The 12,416-nt window shown below is 39.6% G+C and overlaps 1 long non-coding RNA gene across 1 annotated transcript; it reads right to left on the bottom strand.

Moving 5' to 3' along the window:
* Positions 1 to 7,602: 7,602 nt before the first annotated feature.
* On the bottom strand, positions 7,603 to 8,479 carry LOC130549256 (uncharacterized). The gene is made up of 3 exons (XR_008962150.1): positions 8,381 to 8,479; positions 8,013 to 8,088; positions 7,603 to 7,812 (listed from the first exon to the last, which is right to left on the bottom strand). It is a non-coding gene; the product is annotated as an uncharacterized LOC130549256 (long non-coding RNA).
* Between the last annotated feature and the right edge of the window lie 3,937 nt (positions 8,480 to 12,416).

Raw genomic sequence — 12,416 nt, 5'->3', positions numbered from 1 at the left:
GCCACCAGAGTGAACGGGGACCGTGGAGCTCAAGCCGGAGGGTACCGAGTCCCCCCGGGCAGCGGCAGTCAGGTCGAGGCCCTCCGGCGTGATCGACCGCGAGGTGGAAGTCCCACGTGGAACCCCACCCCCGGGATCGTCCCGGTTGGCCACGAACCTGACCATTGCCGCGAACCCTAGGGGACCCAGCAGCCTCTTCTCAGACAGGGTGAGGCGCTGAGTGAGGCAGCAGTTGAATATCGTCTTCAACTCTGCCTCGTTGAACTCAGCCCTCTCAGCCACCGCCGAGAATGCCCCGGTGAACTCCCGATTCCCGTAGTTCCCCTGGCGGAAACCTAGCAGCAAGCGGGCTTGAGCGGACCGTGAGGACGACGCCGTGCCGTCCATCTTGCTGCCCGCTGGGTTCTGAATTTGGCTCTTGTATTCTGTCACGGATGGTAGATGGAAGAACCCAAGCGCAGGCAACGGCAGTGAAGGGGTTAACAAACAAGACTTTATTATAAATACAAAGAAACAAAAACACCCGCGAGGGGGTGAACGAAAAGATAACAAAATAATAAAACGAGCAACAAGACCAAGACTACCTAAACAATAAACTAGACAACACTTTGAAAGAAACTAAACTAACACTTACTAAGACAGGACTGGGTTATAGAAACAGGAACACAGGAACAACGACTGGCACGATTCACATACACAACGTAGTACATACACACGCAATACAAGAGCACAGGACAAAGAAACAAGAGGGTATATATAGGGAAACACAAACGAGGGATAACGACATGGGGCAGGTGTGAGACATTAAACACTCAGGGGAAGAATAACGATGAAACGAGAGGAAAGGGGCCAATGACAAGACACTGGAGAGAACGTATATTATTGTCAAACGGACAATAATATGTTTCTCTCCACACATAACCAAAGACTTTGCCATGGCTCTGCTACAGGACCAAGAAAAACATGACTAAGGAAGCAGAGCCATGACATACATTCCCTTAATGTTGAATAATTAGCACTATTTTCATTTCAAAGTAATCAAATGAAACAATGTTTTGGTAAATGCAATTATAATTTATTAAAGTACTTTACAGGGTAACGTTGTTGCATCTAATGGTCAACAGTTCCTCAAATGTTTTGTCATTGAGGCGGCATCGTTCTAGTCTGAATATCCTGCCTGCAACACTAAATATCCTCTCAACAGGTGCAGAGGAAGCAGGTATGGCCAGATGTTTACATGCAAGTACAGCTAGGTTTGGTCAACCGTTTAGAAGACTTGGATAAAGCAAGGTATTCTGGGAAAAGAAGTGCGATCGTATCATTTTCCACAATTTGAAAGTTATTACAATTTTAATGATCTGTTTTATAGACTACGTTTTTAATGTTAATTTGTGGTAAAAAAAATAGGCCTATTTACTATAATAAAGTATTGAGTAAATACAATAATATCTGTATGAAATTCATGTTGTAATCTGTCACGGTTGGTGAGGTGCAAGGACAGCGGGTAAGGGATTGACAAGACTTTAATAATAATAATACAAAACAAAAACCCACGAGGGAGTAAAATAACAAAGATATAAACAGGAACATGGACTAACTAAACTAGACAGGACTAAAAAAATAACATTTACCATATATTACAAAAGACTAGACTACACTACACTAAACTGACAAGACAGGAACTCGTCACATGCAACGAGTGACAATGAACCAGCACATGACAGAAAACACAAGGGCATTATAAGGGATCAAAATCAAGAGGGGACAGGTGTGGGGAATGAAATCATAACGAGCCCTAACAAGGAAACAAGAGGGCAGGAACATGACAAGACCGGAGAAAGAGTATGGCGAGCCATAAGTCCCAAAATAGTCTCTCTCCACATAAAACATGGGGTTCTGTCATGATCCCACCACTAGGCCAAGAGAAACATGACATGCGGCAGAATCATGACAGAAGCCCCTCCTTAAGGAGCAGCAACCTGATGCTCCTCAAGGCACAAACAAGACAAGACAGACTGTGACAATGGCAAAAAACAGGGCAACATGATAAAACAATAACCATAAAAAATTGGAGGGGGGAGCACAAGAGTCCGAGGGAAGGGAACACAAGAGTCCAAGGGGGGGAGGCACAAGAGTCCAAGGGGTAGTCCAAACAAGGGGAAAGCTGGGGATGCCGGACTGGATTCTGGCTGCACCGGACTGAATGCCAGTGGACACGGAATGGATGCCGGCGGACACGGACTGGATGCTGCGCTCTCTGGAGGCTGGACCGGACTGGATGAGCGGCTGCACTGGACTGGAACGGCTGGCTGCACTGGACTGGGAGGCCGGTTGAGTCACCGGCTGGGAGGCCGGCTGGGAAACCGGCTGAGTCACCCGCTGGGAGACCGGCTGAGTCACTGGCTGGGCAGGACTGGGTGTCGACAAGACAGGGCTGGATGTTGGTGGCTGGGCAGCGCTCTCTGGCGGCTGGGCAGCGCTCTCGGACACAAGCTGGATCAACGGCAGGACAGGACAGGGTGTCGACTCGACAGGTCTGGGTACCAGCTGGGATGCCGGCAGGGATCTGTGGCGGGAACAGGGCACCGGCGGTCTCGACCCTGGAGGGGAACCTGACGACCTCAACCCTGGAAGGGAGCCCAGCGGTCTCGACCCCGGACAGGGGTTCCGGCGGTCTCGACCCCGGAAGGGAGTCCGGCGGTCCAGACTCTGGAGGGGAGCCCGGCGGCCTCAACCCTGGAAGGGAGTCCGGCGGCTTAGACCCCTCCCGCTTCGATCCCTCGGTCTGCTGGGTCCATTTATGGCTGGTTCATTCTGTCATGGTTGGTGAGGTGCAAGGACAGAGGACCCAAACGCAGACAGCAGGTAAGGGGTTAACAAGACTTTAATAATAAAACAAAACAAAAACCCATGAGGTAGTAAAATAACAAAGATATAAACATGACAGATAAACAGGAACACGAACTAACTAAAGTAGACAGGACTAAAAAATAACATTTACCATATACTGTATTACACTACACTACACTACACTACACTACACTACACTACACTACACTACACTACACTGACAAGACAGGAACTCACCACATGCAACAAGTGACAATGAACCAGCACAGGACAGAAAACACAAGGGCATTATAAGGGATCAAAATCAAGAGGGGACAGGTGTGGGGCATGAAATCATAACGAGCCCTAACGAGGAAACAAGAGGGCAGGAACAATGAAGAAACATGACATGATGCGGCAGAATCATGACAGTAATCATATGTAATATATACTCTAAAGCTTCATTGTTAAATACTCCTTAATTATATATCATAAATTTCTTTGAATTTTATGGAATTCCAATTCTACTTCCTGCAATTTTAATTCCTGTTTGCAATATCAATTAAAATTCTAATTCAAGAATTTAATTGGAATTTAGGGGTCATTCTCAATTAAATTCTGAATTTTGTACAACCCTGACACACACACACGGACAAACACACAGACACGCACGCATGAAAAAAACAATGAATTTTTGAATTAGAATGAGATTTTTAAATTAAATTCCTCTTTGTAGTGTGTTTTGGGTTTTATTCCAATAGGATTTACCATCCCACAATAGAATCCATCACATACAAGTAGACAACAAGTATCCATAGTACAATTCCCATTATAACCATTAAATCCATTACATTTTATGTTGTATTTTGGGCAGGGTTCTATTGTTTTTATTTCAACAGGAATACTTCAACTATAGTTACTTCAGTAAAAACATCATTCATTTTCCAAATCGCTTTAAATGATATAGCAGCAGATCAGAAGTTAACACGCACCGTATGCTCAAGGTGTATGTGATGCTTATTTACCGTTTAGCCGTTATGCCGATCATTTTCATTCAATTCAATTCAATTTTATTTATATAGCGCTTTTCACAATGTGCATTGTTCCAAAGCAGCTTTACAGGAGCAAATAAGAAAAACACAGAAAGGTAAAACACAGCACAGTGCATGGTGTTTATAGACCAAGCAAGATCATTATAATAAATAATATCTAATAAATAACTGAATAAATAAATAAATAAATTTTCATGACAATGTTTCTATGATCTTTGACTGATCGTAACCCACAGATGATTACACCACACTTTAACATGTGCCTTTTCGTCTTTTATTGTTCTATTTTCCTTTTTAGAGCGCTATCAATGGTGTAGCAGCGCCTACGTTTACATTAGTTTAGCGGGCAGATCCCAGAGTTGCCAGATTTGCGTTAAAAAACTGCCAAATGGCCATTCAAAGCTTGCCGGAAAACGGCGAGCATAAAAAAACTGAAATACTTGGCAACAGTGAAAGGTCCTGGCAGATCGCAAGCCAGATAAATTGCGCACACAGGAAACCCCACTGCATAGAAACCCTTTTCTACTTTTGGACCTTTTTATAAATGTAGTGGAGTAAAAAGTATGATATTTGTCTTTGAAATGTAGTGAAGTTAAAGTACAAGTACTCAGAAAAAATAATACTCAAGTAAAGTACAGATACTCAAAAAGTGTACTTAAGTACAGTACTCATGCAAATTTACTTCGTTACTGTCCACCACTGGTATTAGGATTTAATCATTTGCTCTTAAGGTAAATCTGTTCATTAAGACAAATAGGGTATCATAGTAATTATATTCACACATCAGGTTATTAGAGAAGTGTGAACTAAATTACGACTTCCGAAGCACTGGTCTATAGCGGACATGCAGTTTAAGAAGTGTATCTTTACGTCTGTCATTTGCTGACATGTGAGATTTGGAATGGGTGATGCATGTGGGCTTACCTTCATATGCCGATGCAAGTCTACATCACTGAAAGACAAGGTGAAGGCAAATTAAAATGCAATGTATGTTTGAAAGTACTTATAGAGCAGTCAAGAAAATATGAAAACACAAGCATTTGGCTGAATATGATAAATAAACTTTTAAATCAGGAACACACTGAAACCGGAGCATCTCTATCTTGAGAGCACTATACAGTATGTTTTGCTCATTTGAAGTCAATTCACAGCGCTTCAGATAATGCATTGTCTGCACAAGCATGTTACCTAAATTTAACTACATTTTACCACTTACCTGTAGTACACAATCCAACACGCAACCTGTCTGATCTGAGTATGAAAAAAATATATAAAGCTATTTACTTCATATCCTTGCAGTGAAGACCTCTATTGCTCAGTTGCTTTGTGTAAGAAAATATAGCCTAGTATATTCAATAGACACTCAAAAACAAAACATAAGAAAATGGTGAGGATAAAATGAAGAAAAGGTGATTCAACGTATACTTTGTGCGTGTAAAGTTTGGATCTAAAGCAAACTGTTTAACAACAACAACAATTAAAACCTTGTTTAAACTAAAAGTAAACAGAAACACTTACTGTAGGATGGAATGTCTACTTCTTGAGTTTCCTTGCTACACAATCAGATGTCCAACACAAATTAATAAAAGAGGTTTGACGCTGAAAAGAACTCAGAGTCTGCTCTATATGTCAGTAAATCTTAGAATAGTGTCTAGGTGTTAAGGGGTTGCCACAGTTTAACACTAACCACTAAAACAGATGTGCAAAGACAACTCTTAATAACAGGATGTGTGAGATTTGACTGTTCTAAATGTTCTAAAGAATATCAGTTTAGAATCATATAAACAATTATGTTATAAGGTATACCTTTGATAGAATCACTTTTATTTTTAATCTAAAAAAAAAAAAAAATATTTTGAAAACCTTATGCAGACTTATTTTATGATACAACCTGGAGGCATGATATAAAAAAACATTCATGAAATGAACATGACGTACATTCAATTTAAGGATTCTTGCTGTTCAATCAAAATCTGCTTTATGTGTTTTAAGGAATCACCCAACTGCCTGCTGTGATGCTATGAACACTAGCAATAAAGATGTTTTTTTTTCTTCACCCTTGGTTGGTGGACGCACTGGCATCTTTCAGACAGAAGGAAAACAGTCAGGATAGGGGGAACATCATGGACACCATTTAAAGACACGCTCCATGCAGTTAGGAAAAACATGCGCTTTAATTATACAGTGTTGTAGACACAGTTTGAAGAATGGATACTCAGATTTTTTTTCATTTTTCAGAAACATGAACGCTGGAAGGTAACCGCTCAACACTTGTGCACACATACAAACATTTATTTGGTCAAGCCATTTTCATGGATGCCCCTGTACAATTAGACACGTGTGAGAATGGTTTAAGTTTTAACAAAACAGGTAATGATGAATAAAGCGGATATGTTCAGAATGCTAGTGGAAAGTTGTTTTCTGATTAGTTAGAGATATAGCGAGATTATAGTTTGTCATTAACCCTATATAGATGCATTGGACACTCTAGCAACACACAGGAGCCCCACAGCTCGATTCGTCATGCTTTGCTTCATGTGATTTACAGCTGTCATGTGGGGACAGAGCTGTCTGAAACAAGAGGTTTCTCTGTATAATGTCAGGAATGCGGTCTTTCCTCCAACGTAAGTTTTACCACAGCTTTATCACATCCACTATATATATATATATATATATATATTGAATGCTTACTTATTCATTGTTTATTTACTTACTTATTCGTGCTTTATTCATGTATTACTTATTCATCTTCTTGTTTATTTGTTTATTTACTTATACATTATTGCTTTTTTATTTCTATTATTATTTATTTATCACTTATATAACCAATTCTTTCTTTAATCACTTATTGCCGATTTATTGTTTTTATTTATTACATGCCTTTATTTATTCACGCATAAGATACGTGTCAACATCAAAACATGTCCAAACATGATCTCCGGAGAAGAGAGAAAAATGCTCGGTAACCGTACGGGAAAAGTTCAAGAGTTCAACTCCAGACGTGGGCAATCCCTCACGACGTGGACAGATACTGTCAAAGGCCAAAAGTTCAACACAAAGGGGGGCAGTCCCTCACAATGGGGCGGATCGGTCAAAGGTCAACGCAAAGGGGCGGTCCCTCGCAACGTGGGTGGTCCGGAAGTAATTCAACCCCTCCCCCTCCTCGCAAAGGTCAATGACCCCATCAATCATACCTGTCAATCATTTTGACACTATGTCCCCCATATATACTACTTGTGTGTGTGTTCATGTTTGTATATCCCGGTGGGGACCTAAACCTGAATACACACCAACACATGGGGACTCGTGTCACCATGGGGACCAAAATTGAGGTCCTCATGTGCACAAAAGCTAATAAATTGTACAGAACAATATTTTTTACAAATCTAAAAATGCAAAAAGTGTTCTATGATCTTTAGGTTTAGGGGTTGGGTTAGGGATAGGGGATAGAATATACAGTTTGTACAGTATAAAAAACACTACGCCTATGGACTATCCCCACGGGGATAGTCAACCAAAGCGTGTGTGTGTGTGTGTGTGTGTGTGTGTGCGTGTGCGTGTGCGTGTGTGTGTGTGTGGGTGGGTGCGNGTGTTTGAGTAGTATATATGGGGGACATAGTGTCAAAATGATTGACAGGTATGATTGATGGGGTCATTGACCTTTTCGGGGGGGAGGGGGTTGAATTACTTCCGGACCACCCACGTTGGAGGGCCCCCCCTTTGCGTTGACCTTTGACCATACCCGCCCCATTGTGAGGGACTGCCCCCCTTTGTGTTGAACTTTTGGCCTTTGACAGTATCTGTCCACGTCGTGAGGGATTGCCCACGTCTGGAGTTGAACTCTTGAACTTTTGCCCGTACGGTTACCGAGCATTTTTCTCTCTTCTCCGGAGATCATGTTTGGACATGTTTTTATGATGTTGACACGTATCTTATGCGTGATAAATAAAGGCATGAATAAGTAAATAAAAGCAATAAATCGCGAATAAGTGATTAAAGAAAGAATTGGTTATATAAGTGATTAAATAAATAATGAATACGTAAACAAACAAAGCAAGGAATGAATAAGTAATTAAATAAAGCATTCTATATATAAGTATATAGGTGTGATAAAGCTGTGGTAAAACTTACGTTGGAGGAAAGACCGCATTCCTGACATTATACAGAGAAACCTCTTGTTTCAGACAGCTCTGTCCCCACATGACAGCTGTAAATCACATGAAGCAATGCATGACGAATCGAGCTGTGGGGCTCCTGTGTGTTGCTAGAGTGTCCAATGCATCTAATAGGGTTAATGACAAACTATAATCTCGCTATATCTCTAACTAATCAGAAAACAACTTTCCACTAGCATTCTGAACATATCCGCTTTATTCATCATTACCTGTTTTGTTTAAAACTTAAACCATTCTCACACGTGTCTAATTGTACAGGGGCATCCATGAAAATGGCTTGACCAAATAAATGTTTGTATGTGTGCACAAGTGTTGAGCGGTTACCTTCCAGCGTTCATGTTTCTGAAAAATGAAAAAAAATCTGAGTATCCATTCTTCAAACTGTGTCTACAACACTGTATAATTAAAGCGCATGTTTTTCCTAACTGCATGGAGCGTGTCTTTAAATGGTGTCCATGATGTTCCCCCTATCCTGACTGTTTTCCTTCTGTCTGAGAAGATGCCAGTGCGTCCACCAACCAAGGGTGAAGAAAAAAAAACATCTTTATTGCTGTGTTCATAGCATCACAGCAGGCAGTTGGGTGATTCCTTAAAACACATAAAGCAGATTTTGATTGAACAGCAAGAATCCTTAAATTGAATGTACTCATGTTCATTTCATGAATGTTTTTTTATATCATGCCTCCAGGTTGTATCATAAAATAAGTTTGCATAAGGTTTTCAAATATTTTTTCTGTTTTTTTTTTAGATTAAAAATAAAAGTGATTCTATCAAAGGTATACCTTATAACATAATTGTTTATATGATTCTAAACTGATATTCTTTAGAACATTTAGAACAGTCAAATCTCACACATCCTGTTATTAAGAGTTGTCTTTGCACATCTGTTTTAGTGGTTAGTGTTAAACTGTGGCAACCCCTTAACACCTAGACACTATTCTAAGATTTACTGACATATAGAGCAGACTCTGAGTTCTTTTCAGCGTCAAACCTCTTTTATTAATTTGTGTTGGACATCTGATTGTGTAGCAAGGAAACTCAAGAAGTAGACATTCCATCCTACAGTAAGTGTTTCTGTTTACTTTTAGTTTAAACAAGGTTTTAATTGTTTTGTTGTTAAACAGTTTGCTTTAGATCCAAACTTTACACGCACAAAGTATACGTTGAATCACCTTTTCTTCATTTTATCCTCACCATTTTCTTATGTTTTGTTTTTGAGTGTCTAATTGAATATACTAGGCTATATTTTCTTACACAAAGCAACTGAGCAATAGAGGTCTTCACTGCAAGGATATGAAGTAAATAACTTTATATATATTTTTTTCATACTCAGATCAGACAGGTTGCGTGTTGGATTGTGTACTACAGGTAAGTGGTAAAATGTAGTTAAATTTATGTAAGCGATGCTTGTGCAGACAATGCATTATCTGAAGCGCTGTGAATTGACTTCAAATGAGCAAAACATACTGTATAGTGCTCTCAAGATAGAGATGCTCCGGTTTCAGTGTGTTCCTGATTTAAAAGTTTATTTATCATATTCAGCCAAATGCTTGTGTTTTCATATTTTCTTGACTGCTCTATAAGTACTTTCAAACATACATTGCATTTTAATTTGCCTTCACCTTGTCTTTCAGTGATGTAGACTTGCATCGGCATATGAAGGTAAGCCCACATGCATCACCCATTCCAAATCTCACATGTCAGCAAATGACAGACGTAAAGATACACTTCTTAAACTGCATGTCCGCTATAGACCAGTGCTTCGGAAGTCGTAATTTAGTTCACACTTCTCTAATAACCTGATGCACACACACACACGCAATCCTGTGTATTGCCACTTGGGTGGACAATTTCCAGCCGAAAGGCTCACTAAAACCTGCCCACTCCAACAAAAACCAGCCCAAAATTTGAACTGGCAAAATAATCTGATAGAAATTTATTCCAATGTCAATCAATGATGATAATGACAATTTTATCTTCTTAAAACGAAGTATGAAAAGATGAAAAAATATAATAGAAACCAGGAAAACAGATCAAACATAGCAAATTCATTAAATAGAGTTAGAAAATATGCACTTTAAAGTGACAATCAATAAATTAACCAATGACTTGAACCCTAAAAAAACACATACATAACTATGCAAAAAAAGAAAGCAACGAGTAGTCATTTTACACTCGTTCATGACCTTCATGCACACACCAAGGCAGCCTAAAAATGTGCAATCCATTGAAACATACTAATATGATAGAAATTAAAAGAACAGCAGCAACAAAAATGCGCTTACCTTTGAGAGTTGCCTTAACATCTGACAGAACTACAGTAACGTTATGTCTTTCATAAAGTAGGCTGTTTATTGCAGAGCACATAATGCAAAATTGAGCAAGTCCAGCAGCTGTCTAGGACGAGATTGCGCAGGTTTTTAATTTCATAAGCAGCCCAAATTTTGTCCACCCTCCCAATGCATTTTTCTCCGGTCTAACCCGTTCAAAAGAATCCCAATTGAGCGTTATCTGCCCAATCTGGCAACACTGCCTGTGACTTTATGTGGTCAAATGAGCGAGGATAGGCTGAAACACGGCACGTGGAGGACATCTGCTGTGGCATTATTATAATGACAAATGTCGCGAGCGCATTATTACAAGGCGAGAGCGCATTCTTGTAATCTCTCCGCTCGCACGCCGATTTCCTTTGCTCATGCACAAAACTGGACGCGTGCTTTCAATTATACGCTGCTCTCTTATGAATTTTCTCTCCTCTCGCTCAGTGAGCGTGTGCGCACTCAAAATGCGTGCGTCCACGAATCCGTTGGTACTCTTGCTCTCGAGAGGTCCTCCTGTGTGTTCCAGGCGTTATAGGCTGTCAAAAGTAGTCAACCAAATCAGGGATAGCCTTCCACAGCGGGCAAGAAAGTATTACAAGAATGCGCTCTCGCCTTGTAATAATGCGCTTGCGACATTTGTCATTATAATAACGCCATAATCTGCTGGTTAACGTGTGTAAATGCAAAGACTCAAGACACAAGCGGCTTGCATGACACAATGCTTTGAAAATTACTATATTGTAAAATGTAAGCAGATATTCTCGTATTGAAACCTTTGTTTTAAACTTTCTCTGAATCTCTTTTTGTTTACATGAGTAGAGAACTGTAAAGCCAACAGCACAATGTTCTTTAATACCTGCGTCTGATTGGCCAAGTGGCCAACATGAGGTTTCTTATTTCCAGATATGCAGAGATGCAAAACAAACCCTTTAATGGTGATTTTACTGTGATAACAACCATCTGGATGTACATTAACAGCCCTTTTCTGCGTTGAATGTTTGTTCATATTATTTGCATTGATCCAATAAAGTATGAAAAGTAGTTCTGTTATCTCCAGTCGATCAGCAAGGGGTAAGGGATAAGAGGGAGCTTAGCCATCTTGTAAAATATATCCGACTTCACCTGATATCGGGTTATAAATATATGAATGTATGCTGTATGTACACACACTGTATTGATACAGAAAGTCGTGCTGTACATTTCTGTCCATGAATATAAATCAATAGATTCTACATTTCACAATGACTACAGTATATCACAAACGGCTGTGAGACAGGTTTGGTTTTTAATATGAACTCATTTTCTATAGATATATTAATGTCTCATTAAGGTAATCATTACACAATAACTAGTGTTTAATGTACCATGTAGCTGAAAACTGCCTTAAAAGTGCTTTAAAAGACCTCGCATTGGTATTTAAACAACTAAATATTGACAAAAGCTGTCTGTATGGTAAAGACATTCGGTAACACCTTTGTCTATGGCAAGGTGGTGTGGACATTTGCATGGTTTCTGGTCAGCACCTTTCCACATAAGTGTTATAAAATGCTTGTACAAACTGTACACAGATACAAACAAAGTTATGTTATCACACATTAATTGCTTCATCCTAGACAATCCTAGACAATTAAAATATCACAGTAAACTTACAGACAACTTTTTTGTAACATTGTAACAGCCGATCAAGTCAAGCATTAAATATAACACTAAATATGTCACTAAATTCCAAGTTATTGGTAGAACATATGGGCTGATAAAACACTGAGTTATCTTTTATATCTTCACATAAACATGTTATTTACACCTAATGGAGAAAAAAGGCATAAAAGTGGGATTCTTCATATCGCTTCACACAAACTTCATTAAAGTTCTGATAGCAAGAATCCAAAAAGCGGTGAGTTTAAATCACTGACTCACTGAACATATTTTTGTCTTTAACTAACAATAAATATTCTGCATTTGAGTGCAGATGCGTCACCTTTCCTGCTTCATTTTCAAATCTATAATGGCAGTGATGACTGGCCTTGTGCTTCTTTTTT

The sequence above is a fragment of the Triplophysa rosa genome, linkage group LG25, assembly GCF_024868665.1.
Source record: "Triplophysa rosa linkage group LG25, Trosa_1v2, whole genome shotgun sequence".
Lineage (NCBI taxonomy): Eukaryota > Metazoa > Chordata > Actinopteri > Cypriniformes > Nemacheilidae > Triplophysa > Triplophysa rosa.
This window is presented reverse-complemented; position numbering and strand designations above follow the sequence as displayed.